Genomic DNA, 13,905 nt, shown 5'->3' on the forward strand with positions numbered 1-13,905 from the left:
ACCAGTCTCATTCATTTAACCCATTTCACTGTCTGGCAAAATCACGTCACAAAACAGATGTCATTTACTAATATTGGAATCGATATGGACATCTTCAATTGTCTAGCAACAGGGTTTGTTAAGCTATGTTTTGGGAACCAAAGTGGGCCTGAGCATGTGAGAGGTGGGTAGCGAGATATCAGTAAATATTTGTAATCACATATTATTTCTTTTTAATTATAGTCATTCGAGGACAATACATTTTACATTTGGGTTTCGAGATGAATAAACTCAAGAACCTCTGACATGGATTCTTAAACTATGGTTTGGGACCCAAAGCGGTTATTAACATGTGATAGGTGGGTCGTGAGATATGCGTAAACAATCAGAATCATACACTATTTCTTTAGAATTTCGGTTGTTCGATGACACTACATTTCACATTTGGCTCTCGAGCTTAAAGATTGTAAAATCCTCTGAAACAGCAGACGAATCAGTTAATGTCAGTATTTTACCTATCAGGAGCTGGGGGACTTTGTCCAAAAGCAGAGTTCTTGAGTTTCTTCGCTCACACAATACATTTTTACTCGTTCAAAATACAACCTTTTTGGAACTGACATTGCAGTGCCGTGACCCGGATTCGAACCGGGGTTGCTGCGTCCACAACGCAGAGTACAAACCACTATACGATCACAGCTGGCTGCAAGAGCAGCCTTATAGAGCCTACTTATTCTGTGAAAGTGACATGTACAAACTGGCGAAACTCTTTTCATTTTGGTCTCGATAACGAATAAACTGAAGAAGGAGTTGCGCTTTTGACAGTCGGTACGTTTTAACTCATTCAAAAAGTGCCCTTTTTACGTGACATTGGAATATCTCAATTACATCCTCCTCACGTCTTCTCTTCTCTCGACTTGCCTAATTCTCTAAACCCATTGGTGAGAAAAGCAGAGTGCCCTCCCTTCTGATGTTCTCCACCAATGTGTACAATGAAATGCTTGAAAAGGTACTGCTGAGATTTGAACTCAGGATCTCCTGTTTACTAGACAGGCACTTTAACCAACTAAGCCACAGCACCCATTGATTTGATGTATGTTGCGTAACTAACACCCACACCGATGTGAATCAAACCAGTCTCATTCATTTAACCTATTTAATCTCTGTCTGTCAAAATGACGTCACAAAACAGATGTCATTTACTAATATTGGAATCGATATGGACACCTTCAATTGTCTAGCAACAGGGTTTGTTAAGCTATGTTTTGGGAACCAAAGTGGGCCTGAGCATGTGAGAGCTGGGTAGCGAGATATCAGTAAATATTTGTAACCACATACTATTTATTTTTAATTATGGTCATTCGAGGACAGTACATTTTACATTTCGGTTTCGAGATGAATAAACTCAAGAACCTCTGACATGGATTCTTAAACTATGGTTTGGGACCCAAAGCGGTTATTAACATGCTATAGGTGGGTCGCGAGATATGAGTAAACATTCAGAATCATACACTATTTCTTTAGAATTTCGGTTGTTCGATGACACTACATTTCACATTTGGCTCTCGAGCTTAAACATGGTAAAATCCTCTGAAACAGCAGACGAATCAGTTAATGTAAGTATTTTACCTATCATGAGCTGGGGGACTTTGTCCAAAAGCAGAGTTCTTGAGTTTCTTCGCTCACACAATACATTTTTACTCGTTCAAAATACAACCTTTTTGGAACTGACATTGCAGTGCCGTGACCCGGATTTGAACCGGGGTTGCTGCGTCCACAACGCAGAGTACTAACCACTATACGATCACGGCTGGCTGCAAGAGCAGCCTTATAGAGCCTACTTATTCTGTGAAAGTGACATGTACAAACTGGCGAAACTCTTTTCATTTTGGTCTCGATAACGAATAACCTGAAGAAGCAGTTGCGCCTTTGACAGTCGGTACGTTTTAACTCATTCAAAAAGTGCCCTTTTTCCGTGACATTGGAATATCTCAATTGCATCCTCCTCACGTCTTCTCTTCTCTCGACTTGCCTAATTCTCTAAACCCATTGGTGAGAAAAGCAGAGTGGCCTCCCATCTGACCTTCTCCGCCAATGTGTACAATGAAATGCTTGAAAAGGTACTGCTGAGATTTGAACTCAGGATCTCCTGTTTACTAGACAGGCGCTTTAACCAACTAAGCCACAGCACCCATTGATTTGATGTATGTTGCGTAACTAACACCCACACCGATGTGAATCAAACCAGTCGCATTCATTTAACCTATTTAATCTCTGTCTGTCAAAATGACGTCACAAAACAGATGTCATTTACTAATATTGGAATCGATATGGACACCTTCAATTGTCTAACAACAGGGTTTGTTAATCTATGTTTTGGGAACCAAAGTGGGCCTGAGCATGTGAGAGCTGGGTAGCGAGATATCAGTAAATATTTGTAACCACGTACTATTTATTTTTAATTATGGTCATTCGAGGACAGTACATTTTACATTTCGGTTTCGAGATGAATAAACTCAAGAACCTCTGACATGGATTCTTAAACTATGGTTTGGGACAAAAAGCGGTTATTAACATGTGATAGGTGTGTCGCGAGATATGCGTAAACATTCAGAATCATACACTATTTCTTTAGAATTTCGGTTGTTCGATGACACTACATTTCACATTTGGCTCTCGAGCTTAAAAATTGTAAAATCCTCTGAAACAGCAGACGAATGAGTTAATGTAAGTATTTTACCTATCATGAGCTGGGGGACTTTGTCCAAAAGCAGAGTTCTTGAGTTTCTTCGCTCACACAATACATTTTTACTCGTTCAAAATACAACCTTTTTGGAATTGACATTGCAGTGCCGTGACCCGGATTCGAACCAGGGTTGCTGCGTCCACAACGCAGAGTACTAACCACTATACGATCATGGCTGGCTGCAAGAGCAACCTTATAGAGCCAACTTATTCTGTGAAAGTGACATGTACAACCTGGCGAGACTCTTTTCAGTTGGGTGTCGATAACGAATAAACTGAAGAAGCAGTTACGCTTTTGACAGTCGGTATGTTTTAACTCATTCAAAAAGAGCCCTTTTTCCGTGACAATGGAATATCTCAATTGCATCCTCCTCACGTCTTCTCTTCTCTCGACTTGCCTAATTCTCTAAACCCATTGGTGAGAAAAGCAGAGTGCCCTCCCATCTGACCTTCTCCGCCAATGTGTACAATGAAATGCTTGAAAAGGTACTGCTGAGATTTGAACTCAGGATCTCCTGTTTACTAGACAGGCACTTTAACCAACTAAGCCACAGCACCCATTGATTTGATGTATGTTGCGTAACTAACACCCACACCGATGTGAATCAAACCAGTCGCATTCATTTAACCTATTTAATCTCTGTCTGTCAAAATGACGTCACAAAACAGATGTCATTTACTAATATTGGAATCGATATGGACACCTTCAATTGTCTAGCAACAGGGTTTGTTAATCTATGTTTTGGGAACCAAAGTGGGCCTGAGCATGTGAGAGCTGGGTAGCGAGATATCAGTAAATATTTGTAACCACGTACTATTTATTTTTAATTATGGTCATTCGAGGACAGTACATTTTACATTTCGGTTTCGAGATGAATAAACTCAAGAACCTCTGACATGGATTCTTAAACTATGGTTTGGGACCCAAAGCGGTTATTAACATGTGATAGGTGTGTCGCGAGATATGCGTAAACATTCAGAATCATACACTATTTCTTTAGAATTTCGGTTGTTCGATGACACTACATTTCACATTTGGCTCTCGAGCTTAAAAATTGTAAAATCCTCTGAAACAGCAGACGAATGAGTTAATGTAAGTATTTTACCTATCATGAGCTGGGGGACTTTGTCCAAAAGCAGAGTTCTTGAGTTTCTTCGCTCACACAATACATTTTTACTCGTTCAAAATACAACCTTTTTGGAATTGACATTGCAGTGCCGTGACCCGGATTCGAACCAGGGTTCCTGCGTCCACAACGCAGAGTACTAACCACTATACGATCATGGCTGGCTGCAAGAGCAACCTTATAGAGCCAACTTATTCTGTGAAAGTGACATGTACAACCTGGCGAGACTCTTTTCAGTTGGGTGTCGATAACGAATAAACTGAAGAAGCAGTTACGCTTTTGACAGTCGGTATGTTTTAACTCATTCAAAAAGAGCCCTTTTTCCGTGACAATGGAATATCTCAATTGCATCCTCCTCACGTCTTCTCTTCTCTCGACTTGCCTAATTCTCTAAACCCATTGGTGAGAAAAGCAGAGTGCCCTCCCATCTGACCTTCTCCGCCAATGTGTACAATGAAATGCTTGAAAAGGTACTGCTGAGATTTGAACTCAGGATCTCCTGTTTACTAGACAGGCGCTTTAACCAACTAAGCCACAGCACCCATTGATTTGATGTATGTTGCGTAACTAACACCCACACCGATGTGAATCAAACCAGTCGCATTCATTTAACCTATTTAATCTCTGTCTGTCAAAATGACGTCACAAAACAGATGTCATTTACTAATATTGGAATCGATATGGACACCTTCAATTGTCTAGCAACAGGGTTTGTTAATCTATGTTTTGGGAACCAAAGTGGGCCTGAGCATGTGAGAGCTGGGTAGCGAGATATCAGTAAATATTTGTAACCACGTACTATTTATTTTTAATTATGGTCATTCGAGGACAGTACATTTTACATTTCGGTTTCGAGATGAATAAACTCAAGAACCTCTGACATGGATTCTTAAACTATGGTTTGGGACCCAAAGCGGTTATTAACATGTGATAGGTGTGTCGCGAGATATGCGTAAACATTCAGAATCATACACTATTTCTTTAGAATTTCGGTTGTTCGATGACACTACATTTCACATTTGGCTCTCGAGCTTAAAAATTGTAAAATCCTCTGAAACAGCAGACGAATCAGTTAATGTAAGTATTTTACCTATCATGAGCTGGGGGACTTTGTCCAAAAGCAGAGTTCTTGAGTTTCTTCGCTCACACAATAAATTTTTACTCGTTCAAAATACAACCTTTTTGGAATTGACATTGCAGTGCCGTGACCCGGATTCGAACCGGGGTTGCTGCGTCCACAACGCAGAGTACTAACCACTATACGATCACGGCTGGCTGCAAGAGCAGCCTTATAGAGCCTACTTATTCTGTGAAAGTGACATGTACAAACTGGCGAAACTCTTTTCATTTTGGTCTCGATAACGAATAAACTGAAGAAGGAGTTGCGCTTTTGACAGTCGGTACGTTTTAACTCATTCAAAAAGTGCCCTTTTTACGTGACATTGGAATATCTCAATTACATCCTCCTCACGTCTTCTCTTCTCTCGACTTGCCTAATTCTCTAAACCCATTGGTGAGAAAAGCAGAGTGCCCTCCCTTCTGACCTTCTCCACCAATGTGTACAATGAAATGCTTGAAAAGGTACTGCTGAGATTTGAACTCAGGATCTCCTGTTTACTAGACAGGCACTTTAACCAACTAAGCCACAGCACCCATTGATTTGATGTATGTTGCGTAACTAACACCCACACCGATGTGAATCAAACCAGTCTCATTCATTTAACCCATTTCACTGTCTGGCAAAATCACGTCACAAAACAGATGTCATTTACTAATATTGGAATCGATATGGACACCTTCAATTGTCTAGCAACAGGGTTTGTTAAGCTATGTTTTGGGAACCAAAGTGGGCCTGAGCATGTGAGAGCTGGGTAGCGAGATATCAGTAAATATTTGTAACCACATACTATTTATTTTTAATTATGGTCATTCGAGGACAGTACATTTTACATTTCGGTTTCGAGATGAATAAACTCAAGAACCTCTGACATGGATTCTTAAACTATGGTTTGGGACCCAAAGCGGTTATTAACATGTGATAGGTGGGTCGCGAGATATGCGTAAACATTCAGAATCATACACTATTTCTTTAGAATTTCGGTTGTTCGATGACACTACATTTCACATTTGGCTCTCGAGCTTAAAAATGGTAAAATCCTCTGAAACAGCAGACGAATCAGTTAATGTAAGTATTTTACCTATCATGAGCTGGGGGACTTTGTCCAAAAGCAGAGTTCTTGAGTTTCTTCGCTCACACAATACATTTTTACTCGTTCAAAATACAACCTTTTTGGAACTGACATTGCAGTGCCGTGACCCGGATTCGAACCGGGGTTGCTGCGTCCACAACGCAGAGTACTAACCACTATACGATCACGGCTGGCTGCAAGAGCAGCCTTATAGAGCCTACTTATTCTGTGAAAGTGACATGTACAAACTGGCGAAACTCTTTTCATTTTGGTCTCGATAACGAATAAACTGAAGAAGCAGTTGCGCCTTTGACAGTCGGTACGTTTTAACTCATTCAAAAAGTGCCCTTTTTCCGTGACATTGGAATATCTCAATTGCATCCTCCTCACGTCTTCTCTTCTCTCGACTTGTCTAATTCTCTAAACCCATTGGTGAGAAATGTAGAGTGCCCTCCCCTCTGACCTTCTCCACCAATGTGTACAATGAAATGCTTGAAAAGGTACTGCTGAGATTTGAACTCAGGATCTCCTGTTTACTAGACAGGTACTTTAACCAACTAAGCCACAGCACCCATTGATTTGATGTATGTTGCGTAACTAACACCCACACCGATGTGAATCAAACCAGTCTCATTCATTTAACCTATTTAATCTCTGTCTGTCAAAATGACGTCACAAAACAGATGTCATTTACTAATATTGGAATCGATATGGACACCTTCAATTGTCTAGCAACAGGGTTTGTTAATCTATGTTTTGGGAACCAAAGTGGGCCTGAGCATGTGAGAGCTGGGTAGCGAGATATCAGTAAATATTTGTAACCACATACTATTTATTTTTAATTATGGTCATTCGAGGACAGTACATTTTACATTTCGGTTTCGAGATGAATAAACTCAAGAACCTCTGACATGGATTCTTAAACTATGGTTTGGGACCCAAAGCGGTTATTAACATGTGATAGGTGGGTCGCGAGATATGAGTAAACATTCAGAATCATACACTATTTCTTTAGAATTTCGGTTGTTCGATGACACTACATTTCACATTTGGCTCTCGAGCTTAAACATGGTAAAATCCTCTGAAACAGCAGACGAATCAGTTAATGTAAGTATTTTACCTATCATGAGCTGGGGGACTTTGTCCAAAAGCAGAGTTCTTGAGTTTCTTCGCTCACACAATACATTTTTACTCGTTCAAAATACAACCTTTTTGGAACTGACATTGCAGTGCCGTGACCCGGATTCGAACCGGGGTTGCTGCGTCCACAACGCAGAGTACTAACCACTATACGATCACGGCTGGCTGCAAGAGCAGCCTTATAGAGCCTACTTATTCTGTGAAAGTGACATGTACAACCTGGCGAAACTCTTCTCATTTGGGTCTCGATAACGAATAAACTGAAGAAGCAGTTACGCTTTTGACAGTCGGTACGTTTTAACTCATTCAAAAAGAGCCATTTTTCCGTGACAATGGAATATCTCAATTGCATCCTCCTCACGTCTTCTCTTCTCTCGACTTGCCTAATTCTCTAAACCCATTGGTGAGAAAAGCAGAGTGCCCTCCCATCTGACCTTCTCCACCAATGTGTACAATGAAATGCTTGAAAAGGTACTGCTGAGATTTGAACTCAGGATCTCCTGTTTACTAGACAGGCACTTTAACCAACTAAGCCACAGCACCCGTTGATTTGATGTATGTTGCGTAACCAACACCCAAACTGATGTGAATCAAACCATTCTCATTCATTTAACCCATTTCACTGTCTGGCAAAATCACTTCACAAAACAGATGTAATTTACCAATATTGGAATCGATATGGACACCTTCAATTGTCTAGCAACAGGATTTGTTAAGCTATGCTTTGGGAACCAAAGTGGGCCTGAGCATGTGAGAGGTGGGTAGCGAGATATCAGTAAATATTTGTAATCACATATTATTTCTTTTTAATTATAGTCATTCGAGGACAATACATTTTACATTTGGGTTTCGAGATGAATAAACTCAAGAACCTCTGACATGGATTCTTAAACTATGGTTTGGGACCCAAAGCGGTTATTAACATGTGATAGGTGGGTCGTGAGATATGCGTAAACATTCAGAATCATACACTATTTCTTTAGAATTTCGGTTGTTCGATGACACTACATTTCACATTTGGCTCTCGAGCTTAAACATGGTAAAATCCTCTGAAACAGCAGACGAATCAGTTAATGTAAGTATTTTACCTATCATGAGCTGGGGGACTTTGTCCAAAAGCAGAGTTCTTGAGTTTCTTCGCTCACACAATACATTTTTACTCGTTCAAAATACAACCTTTTTGGAACTGACATTGCAGTGCCGTGACCCGGATTCAAACCGGGGTTTCTGCGTCCACAACGCAGAGTACTAACCACTATACGATCACAGCTGGCTGCAAGAGCAGCCTTATAGAGCCTACTTATTCTGTGAAAGTGACATGTACAAACTGGCGAAACTCTTTTCATTTTGGTCTCGATAACGAATAAACTGAAGAAGCAGTTGCGCCTTTGACAGTCGGTACGTTTTAACTCATTCAAAAAGTGCCCTTTTTCCGTGACATTGGAATATCTCAATTGCATCCTCCTCACGTCTTCTCTTCTCTCGACTTGTCTAATTCTCTAAACCCATTGGTGAGAAATGTAGAGTGCCCTCCCCTCTGACCTTCTCCACCAATGTGTACAATGAAATGCTTGAAAAGGTACTGCTGAGATTTGAACTCAGGATCTCCTGTTTACTAGACAGGTACTTTAACCAACTAAGCCACAGCACCCATTGATTTGATGTATGTTGCGTAACTAACACCCACACCGATGTGAATCAAACCAGTCTCATTCATTTAACCTATTTAATCTCTGTCTGTCAAAATGATGTCACAAAACAGATGTCATTTACTAATATTGGAATCGATATGGACACCTTCAATTGTCTAGCAACAGGGTTTGTTAATCTATGTTTTGGGAGCCAAAGTGGGCCTGAGCATGTGAGAGCTGGGTAGCGAGATATCAGTAAATATTTGTAACCACATACTATTTATTTTTAATTATGGTCATTCGAGGACAGTACATTTTACATTTCGGTTTCGAGATGAATAAACTCAAGAACCTCTGACATGGATTCTTAAACTATGGTTTGGGACCCAAAGCGGTTATTAACATGTGATAGGTGGGTCGCGAGATATGAGTAAACATTCAGAATCATACACTATTTCTTTAGAATTTCGGTTGTTCGATGACACTACATTTCACATTTGGCTCTCGAGCTTAAACATGGTAAAATCCTCTGAAACAGCAGACGAATCAGTTAATGTAAGTATTTTACCTATCATGAGCTGGGGGACTTTGTCCAAAAGCAGAGTTCTTGAGTTTCTTCGCTCACACAATACGTTTTTACTCGTTCAAAATACAACCTTTTTGGAACTGACATTGCAGTGCCGTGACCCGGATTCGAACCGGGGTTGCTGCGTCCACAACGCAGAGTACTAACCACTATACGATCACGGCTGGCTGCAAGAGCAGCCTTATAGAGCCTACTTATTCTGTGAAAGTGACATGTACAACCTGGCGAAACTCTTCTCATTTTGGTCTCGATAACGAATAAACTGAAGAAGCAGTTGCGCTTTTGACAGTCGGTACGTTTTAACTCATTCAAAAAGTGCCCTTTTTCCGTGACATTGGAATATCTCAATTACATCCTCCTCACGTCTTCTCTTCTCTCGACTTGCCTAATTCTCTAAACCCATTGGTGAGAAAAGCAGAGTGCCCTCCCTTCTGACCTTCTCCACCAATGTGTACAATGAAATGCTTGAAAAGGTACTGCTGAGATTTGAACTCAGGATCTCCTGTTTACTAGACAGGCACTTTAACCAACTAAGCCACAGCACCCATTGCTTTGATGTATGTTCCGTAACTAACACCCACACCGATGTGAATCAAACCAGTCTCATTCATTTAACCCATTTCACTGTCTGTCAAAATCACGTCACAAAACAGATGTCATTTACTAATATTGGAATCGATATGGACACCTTCAATTGTCTAGCAACAGGGTTTGTTAAGCTATGTTTTGGGAACCAAAGTGGGCCTGAGCATGTGAGAGGTGGGTAGCGAGATATCAGTAAATATTTGTAATCACATATTATTTCTTTTTAATTATAGTCATTCGAGGACAATACATTTTACATTTGGGTTTCGAGATGAATAAACTCAAGAACCTCTGACATTGATTCTTAAACTATGGTTTGGGACCCAAAGCGGTTATTAACATGTGATAGGTGGGTGGTGAGATATGCGTAAACATTCAGAATCATACACTATTTCTTTAGAATTTCGGTTGTTCGATGACACTACATTTCACATTTGGCTCTCGAGCTTAAACATGGTAAAATCCTCTGAAACAGCAGACGAATCAGTTAATGTAAGTATTTTACCTATCATGAGCTGGGGGACTTTGTCCAAAAGCAGAGTTCTTGAGTTTCTTCGCTCACACAATACATTTTTACTCGTTCAAAATACAACCTTTTTGGAACTGACATTGCAGTGCCGTGAGCCGAATTTGAACCGGGGTTGCTGCGTCCACAACGCAGAGTACTAACCACTATACGATCACGGCTGGCTGCAAGAGCAGCCTTATAGAGCCTACTTATTCTGTGAAAGTGACATGTACAAACTGGCGAAACTCTTTTCATTTTGGTCTCGATAACGAATAAACTGAAGAAGCAGTTGCGCCTTTGACAGTCGGTACGTTTTAACTGATTCAAAAAGTGCCCTTTTTCCGTGACATTGGAATATCTCAATTACATCCTCCTCACGTCTTCTCTTCTCTCGACTTGCCTAATTCTCTAAACCCATTGGTGAGAAAAGCAGAGTGCCCTCCCCTCTGACCTTCTCCACCAATGTGTACAATGAAATGCTTGAAAAGGTACTGCTGAGATTTGAACTCAGGATCTCCTGTTTACTAGACAGGCACTTTAACCAACTAAGCCACAGCACCCATTGATTTGATGTATGTTGCGTAACTAACACCCACACCGATGTGAATCAAACCAGTCGCATTCATTTAACCTATTTAATCTCTGTCTGTCAAAATGACGTCACAAAACAGATGTCATTTACTAATATTGGAATCGATATGGACACCTTCAATTGTCTAGCAACAGGGTTTGTTAATCTATGTTTTGGGAACCAAAGTGGGCCTGAGCATGTGAGAGCTGGGTAGCGAGATATCAGTAAATATTTGTAACCACATACTATTTATTTTTAATTATGGTCATTCGAGGACAGTACATTTTACATTTCGGTTTCGAGATGAATAAACTCAAGAACCTCTGACATGGATTCTTAAACTATGGTTTGGGACCCAAAGCGGTTATTAACATGTGATAGGTGTGTCGCGAGATATGCGTAAACATTCAGAATCATACACTATTTCTTTAGAATTTCGGTTGTTCGATGACACTACATTTCACATTTGGCTCTCGAGCTTAAAAATTGTAAAATCCTCTGAAACAGCAGACGAATCAGTTAATGTAAGTATTTTACCTATCATGAGCTGGGGGACTTTGTCCAAAAGCAGAGTTCTTGAGTTTCTTCGCTCACACAATACATTTTTACTCGTTCAAAATACAAGCTTTTTGGAATTGACATTGCAGTGCCGTGACCCGGATTCGAACCAGGGTTGCTGCGTCAACAACGCAGAGTACTATACACTATACGTTCACAGCTGGCTGCAAGAGCAGCCTTATAGAGCCTACTTATTCTGTGAAAGTGACATGTACAAACTGGCGAAACTCTTTTCATTTTGGTCTCGATAACGAATAAACTGAAGAAGGAGTTGCGCTTTTGACAGTCGGTACGTTTTAACTCATTCAAAAAGTGCCCTTTTTACGTGACATTGAAATATCTCAATTACATCCTCCTCACGTCTTCTCTTCTCTCGACTTGCCTAATTCTCTAAACCCATTGGTGAGAAAAGCAGAGTGCCCTCCCTTCTGACCTTCTCCACCAATGTGTACAATGAAATGCTTGAAAAGGTACTGCTGAGATTTGAACTCAGGATCTCCTGTTTACTAGACAGGTACTTTAACCAACTAAGCCACAGCACCCATTGATTTGATGTATGTTGCATAACTAACACCCACACCGATGTGAATCAAACCAGTCTCATTCATTTAACCCATTTCACTGTCTGGCAAAATCACGTCACAAAACAGATGTCATTTACTAATATTGGAATCGATATGGACACCTTCAATTGTCTAGCAACAGGGTTTGTTAAGCTATGTTTTGGGAACCAAAGTGGGCCTGAGCATGTGAGGGGTGGATAGCGAGATATCAGTAAATATTTGTAATCACATATTATTTCTTTTTAATTATAGTCATTCGAGGACAATACATTTTACATTTGGGTTTCGAGATGAATAAACTCAAGAACCTCTGACATGGATTCTTAAACTATGGTTTGGGACCCAAAGCGGTTATTAACATGTGATAGGTGGGTCGTGAGATATGCGTAAACATTCAGAATCATACACTATTTCTTTAGAATTTCGGTTGTTCGATGACACTACATTTCACATTTGGCTCTCGAGCTTAAACATGGTAAAATCCTCTGAAACAGCAGACGAATCAGTTAATGTAAGTATTTTACCTATCATGAGCTGGGGGACTTTGTCCAAAAGCAGAGTTCTTGAGTTTCTTCGCTCACACAATACATTTTTACTCGTTCAAAATACAACCTTTTTGGAACTGACATTGCAGTGCCGTGACCCGGATTCGAACCGGGGTTGCTGCGTCCACAACGCAGAGTACTAACCACTATACGATCACGGCTGGCTGCAAGAGCAGCCTTATAGAGCCTACTTATTCTGTGAAAGTGACATGTACAAACTGGCGAAACTCTTTTCATTTTGGTCTCGATAACGAATAAACTGAAGAAGCAGTTGCGCCTTTGACAGTCGGTACGTTTTAACTCATTCAAAAAGTGCCCTTTTTCCGTGACATTGGAATATCTCAATTGCATCCTCCTCACGTCTTCTCTTCTCTCGACTTGCCTAATTCTCTAAACCCATTGGTGAGAAAAGCAGAGTGCCCTCCCTTCTGACCTTCTCCACCAATGTGTACAATGAAATGCTTGAAAAGGTACTGCTGAGATTTGAACTCAGGATCTCCTGTTTACTAGACAGGCACTTTAACCAACTAAGCCACAGCACCCATTGATTTGATGTATGTTGCGTAACTAACACCCACACCGATGTGAATCAAACCAGTCTCATTCATTTAACCCATTTCACTGTCTGGCAAAATCACGTCACAAAACAGATGTCATTTACTAATATTGGAATCGATATGGACACCTTCAATTGTCTAGCAACAGGGTTTGTTAAGCTATGTTTTGGGAACCAAAGTGGGCCTGAGCATGTGAGGGGTGGATAGCGAGATATCAGTAAATATTTGTAATCACATATTATTTCTTTTTAATTATAGTCATTCGAGGACAATACATTTTACATTTGGGTTTCGAGATGAATAAACTCAAGAACCTCTGACATGGATTCTTAAACTATGGTTTGGGACCCAAAGCGGTTATTAACATGTGATAGGTGGGTCGTGAGATATGCGTAAACATTCAGAATCATACACTATTTCTTTAGAATTTCGGTTGTTCGATGACACTACATTTCACATTTGGCTCTCGAGCTTAAACATGGTAAAATCCTCTGAAACAGCAGACGAATCAGTTAATGTAAGTATTTTACCTATCATGAGCTGGGGGACTTTGTCCAAAAGCAGAGTTCTTGAGTTTCTTCGCTCACACAATACATTTTTACTCGTTCAAAATACAACCTTTTT

General features: G+C 40.3%; 21 non-coding genes across 21 annotated transcripts; all 21 read right to left on the reverse strand.

Annotated features, from left to right (window-relative positions):
- Positions 1-983: 983 nt before the first annotated feature.
- trnat-agu (transfer RNA threonine (anticodon AGU)) lies at positions 984-1,057 on the reverse strand. The gene has a single exon. It is a non-coding gene; the product is annotated as a tRNA-Thr (tRNA).
- A 658-nt stretch (positions 1,058-1,715) lies between these two features.
- Positions 1,716-1,787, reverse strand: trnah-gug (transfer RNA histidin (anticodon GUG)). Its single transcript has one exon. It is a non-coding gene; the product is annotated as a tRNA-His (tRNA).
- A 307-nt stretch (positions 1,788-2,094) lies between these two features.
- Positions 2,095-2,168, reverse strand: trnat-agu (transfer RNA threonine (anticodon AGU)). The gene has a single exon. It is a non-coding gene; the product is annotated as a tRNA-Thr (tRNA).
- A 658-nt stretch (positions 2,169-2,826) lies between these two features.
- trnah-gug (transfer RNA histidin (anticodon GUG)) lies at positions 2,827-2,898 on the reverse strand. The gene has a single exon. It is a non-coding gene; the product is annotated as a tRNA-His (tRNA).
- Positions 2,899-3,205: 307 nt separating this feature from the next.
- trnat-agu (transfer RNA threonine (anticodon AGU)) lies at positions 3,206-3,279 on the reverse strand. The gene has a single exon. It is a non-coding gene; the product is annotated as a tRNA-Thr (tRNA).
- Positions 3,280-3,937: 658 nt separating this feature from the next.
- Positions 3,938-4,009, reverse strand: trnah-gug (transfer RNA histidin (anticodon GUG)). The gene has a single exon. It is a non-coding gene; the product is annotated as a tRNA-His (tRNA).
- A 307-nt stretch (positions 4,010-4,316) lies between these two features.
- Positions 4,317-4,390, reverse strand: trnat-agu (transfer RNA threonine (anticodon AGU)). The gene has a single exon. It is a non-coding gene; the product is annotated as a tRNA-Thr (tRNA).
- A 658-nt stretch (positions 4,391-5,048) lies between these two features.
- Positions 5,049-5,120, reverse strand: trnah-gug (transfer RNA histidin (anticodon GUG)). Its single transcript has one exon. It is a non-coding gene; the product is annotated as a tRNA-His (tRNA).
- A 307-nt stretch (positions 5,121-5,427) lies between these two features.
- Positions 5,428-5,501, reverse strand: trnat-agu (transfer RNA threonine (anticodon AGU)). Its single transcript has one exon. It is a non-coding gene; the product is annotated as a tRNA-Thr (tRNA).
- A 655-nt stretch (positions 5,502-6,156) lies between these two features.
- Positions 6,157-6,228, reverse strand: trnah-gug (transfer RNA histidin (anticodon GUG)). The gene has a single exon. It is a non-coding gene; the product is annotated as a tRNA-His (tRNA).
- Positions 6,229-6,535: 307 nt separating this feature from the next.
- trnat-agu (transfer RNA threonine (anticodon AGU)) lies at positions 6,536-6,609 on the reverse strand. The gene has a single exon. It is a non-coding gene; the product is annotated as a tRNA-Thr (tRNA).
- A 658-nt stretch (positions 6,610-7,267) lies between these two features.
- On the reverse strand, positions 7,268-7,339 carry trnah-gug (transfer RNA histidin (anticodon GUG)). Its single transcript has one exon. It is a non-coding gene; the product is annotated as a tRNA-His (tRNA).
- Positions 7,340-7,646: 307 nt separating this feature from the next.
- Positions 7,647-7,720, reverse strand: trnat-agu (transfer RNA threonine (anticodon AGU)). Its single transcript has one exon. It is a non-coding gene; the product is annotated as a tRNA-Thr (tRNA).
- A 655-nt stretch (positions 7,721-8,375) lies between these two features.
- trnah-gug (transfer RNA histidin (anticodon GUG)) lies at positions 8,376-8,447 on the reverse strand. Its single transcript has one exon. It is a non-coding gene; the product is annotated as a tRNA-His (tRNA).
- A 307-nt stretch (positions 8,448-8,754) lies between these two features.
- trnat-agu (transfer RNA threonine (anticodon AGU)) lies at positions 8,755-8,828 on the reverse strand. The gene has a single exon. It is a non-coding gene; the product is annotated as a tRNA-Thr (tRNA).
- Positions 8,829-9,486: 658 nt separating this feature from the next.
- On the reverse strand, positions 9,487-9,558 carry trnah-gug (transfer RNA histidin (anticodon GUG)). The gene has a single exon. It is a non-coding gene; the product is annotated as a tRNA-His (tRNA).
- Positions 9,559-9,865: 307 nt separating this feature from the next.
- trnat-agu (transfer RNA threonine (anticodon AGU)) lies at positions 9,866-9,939 on the reverse strand. Its single transcript has one exon. It is a non-coding gene; the product is annotated as a tRNA-Thr (tRNA).
- Positions 9,940-10,973: 1,034 nt separating this feature from the next.
- trnat-agu (transfer RNA threonine (anticodon AGU)) lies at positions 10,974-11,047 on the reverse strand. Its single transcript has one exon. It is a non-coding gene; the product is annotated as a tRNA-Thr (tRNA).
- A 1,037-nt stretch (positions 11,048-12,084) lies between these two features.
- On the reverse strand, positions 12,085-12,158 carry trnat-agu (transfer RNA threonine (anticodon AGU)). The gene has a single exon. It is a non-coding gene; the product is annotated as a tRNA-Thr (tRNA).
- A 655-nt stretch (positions 12,159-12,813) lies between these two features.
- On the reverse strand, positions 12,814-12,885 carry trnah-gug (transfer RNA histidin (anticodon GUG)). Its single transcript has one exon. It is a non-coding gene; the product is annotated as a tRNA-His (tRNA).
- A 307-nt stretch (positions 12,886-13,192) lies between these two features.
- On the reverse strand, positions 13,193-13,266 carry trnat-agu (transfer RNA threonine (anticodon AGU)). The gene has a single exon. It is a non-coding gene; the product is annotated as a tRNA-Thr (tRNA).
- Positions 13,267-13,905: the final 639 nt, after the last annotated feature.

The sequence above is a fragment of the Salmo salar genome, chromosome 13, assembly GCF_965601325.2.
Source record: "Salmo salar chromosome 13, fSalSal1, whole genome shotgun sequence".
Taxonomy (NCBI): Eukaryota; Metazoa; Chordata; class Actinopteri; order Salmoniformes; family Salmonidae; genus Salmo; species Salmo salar.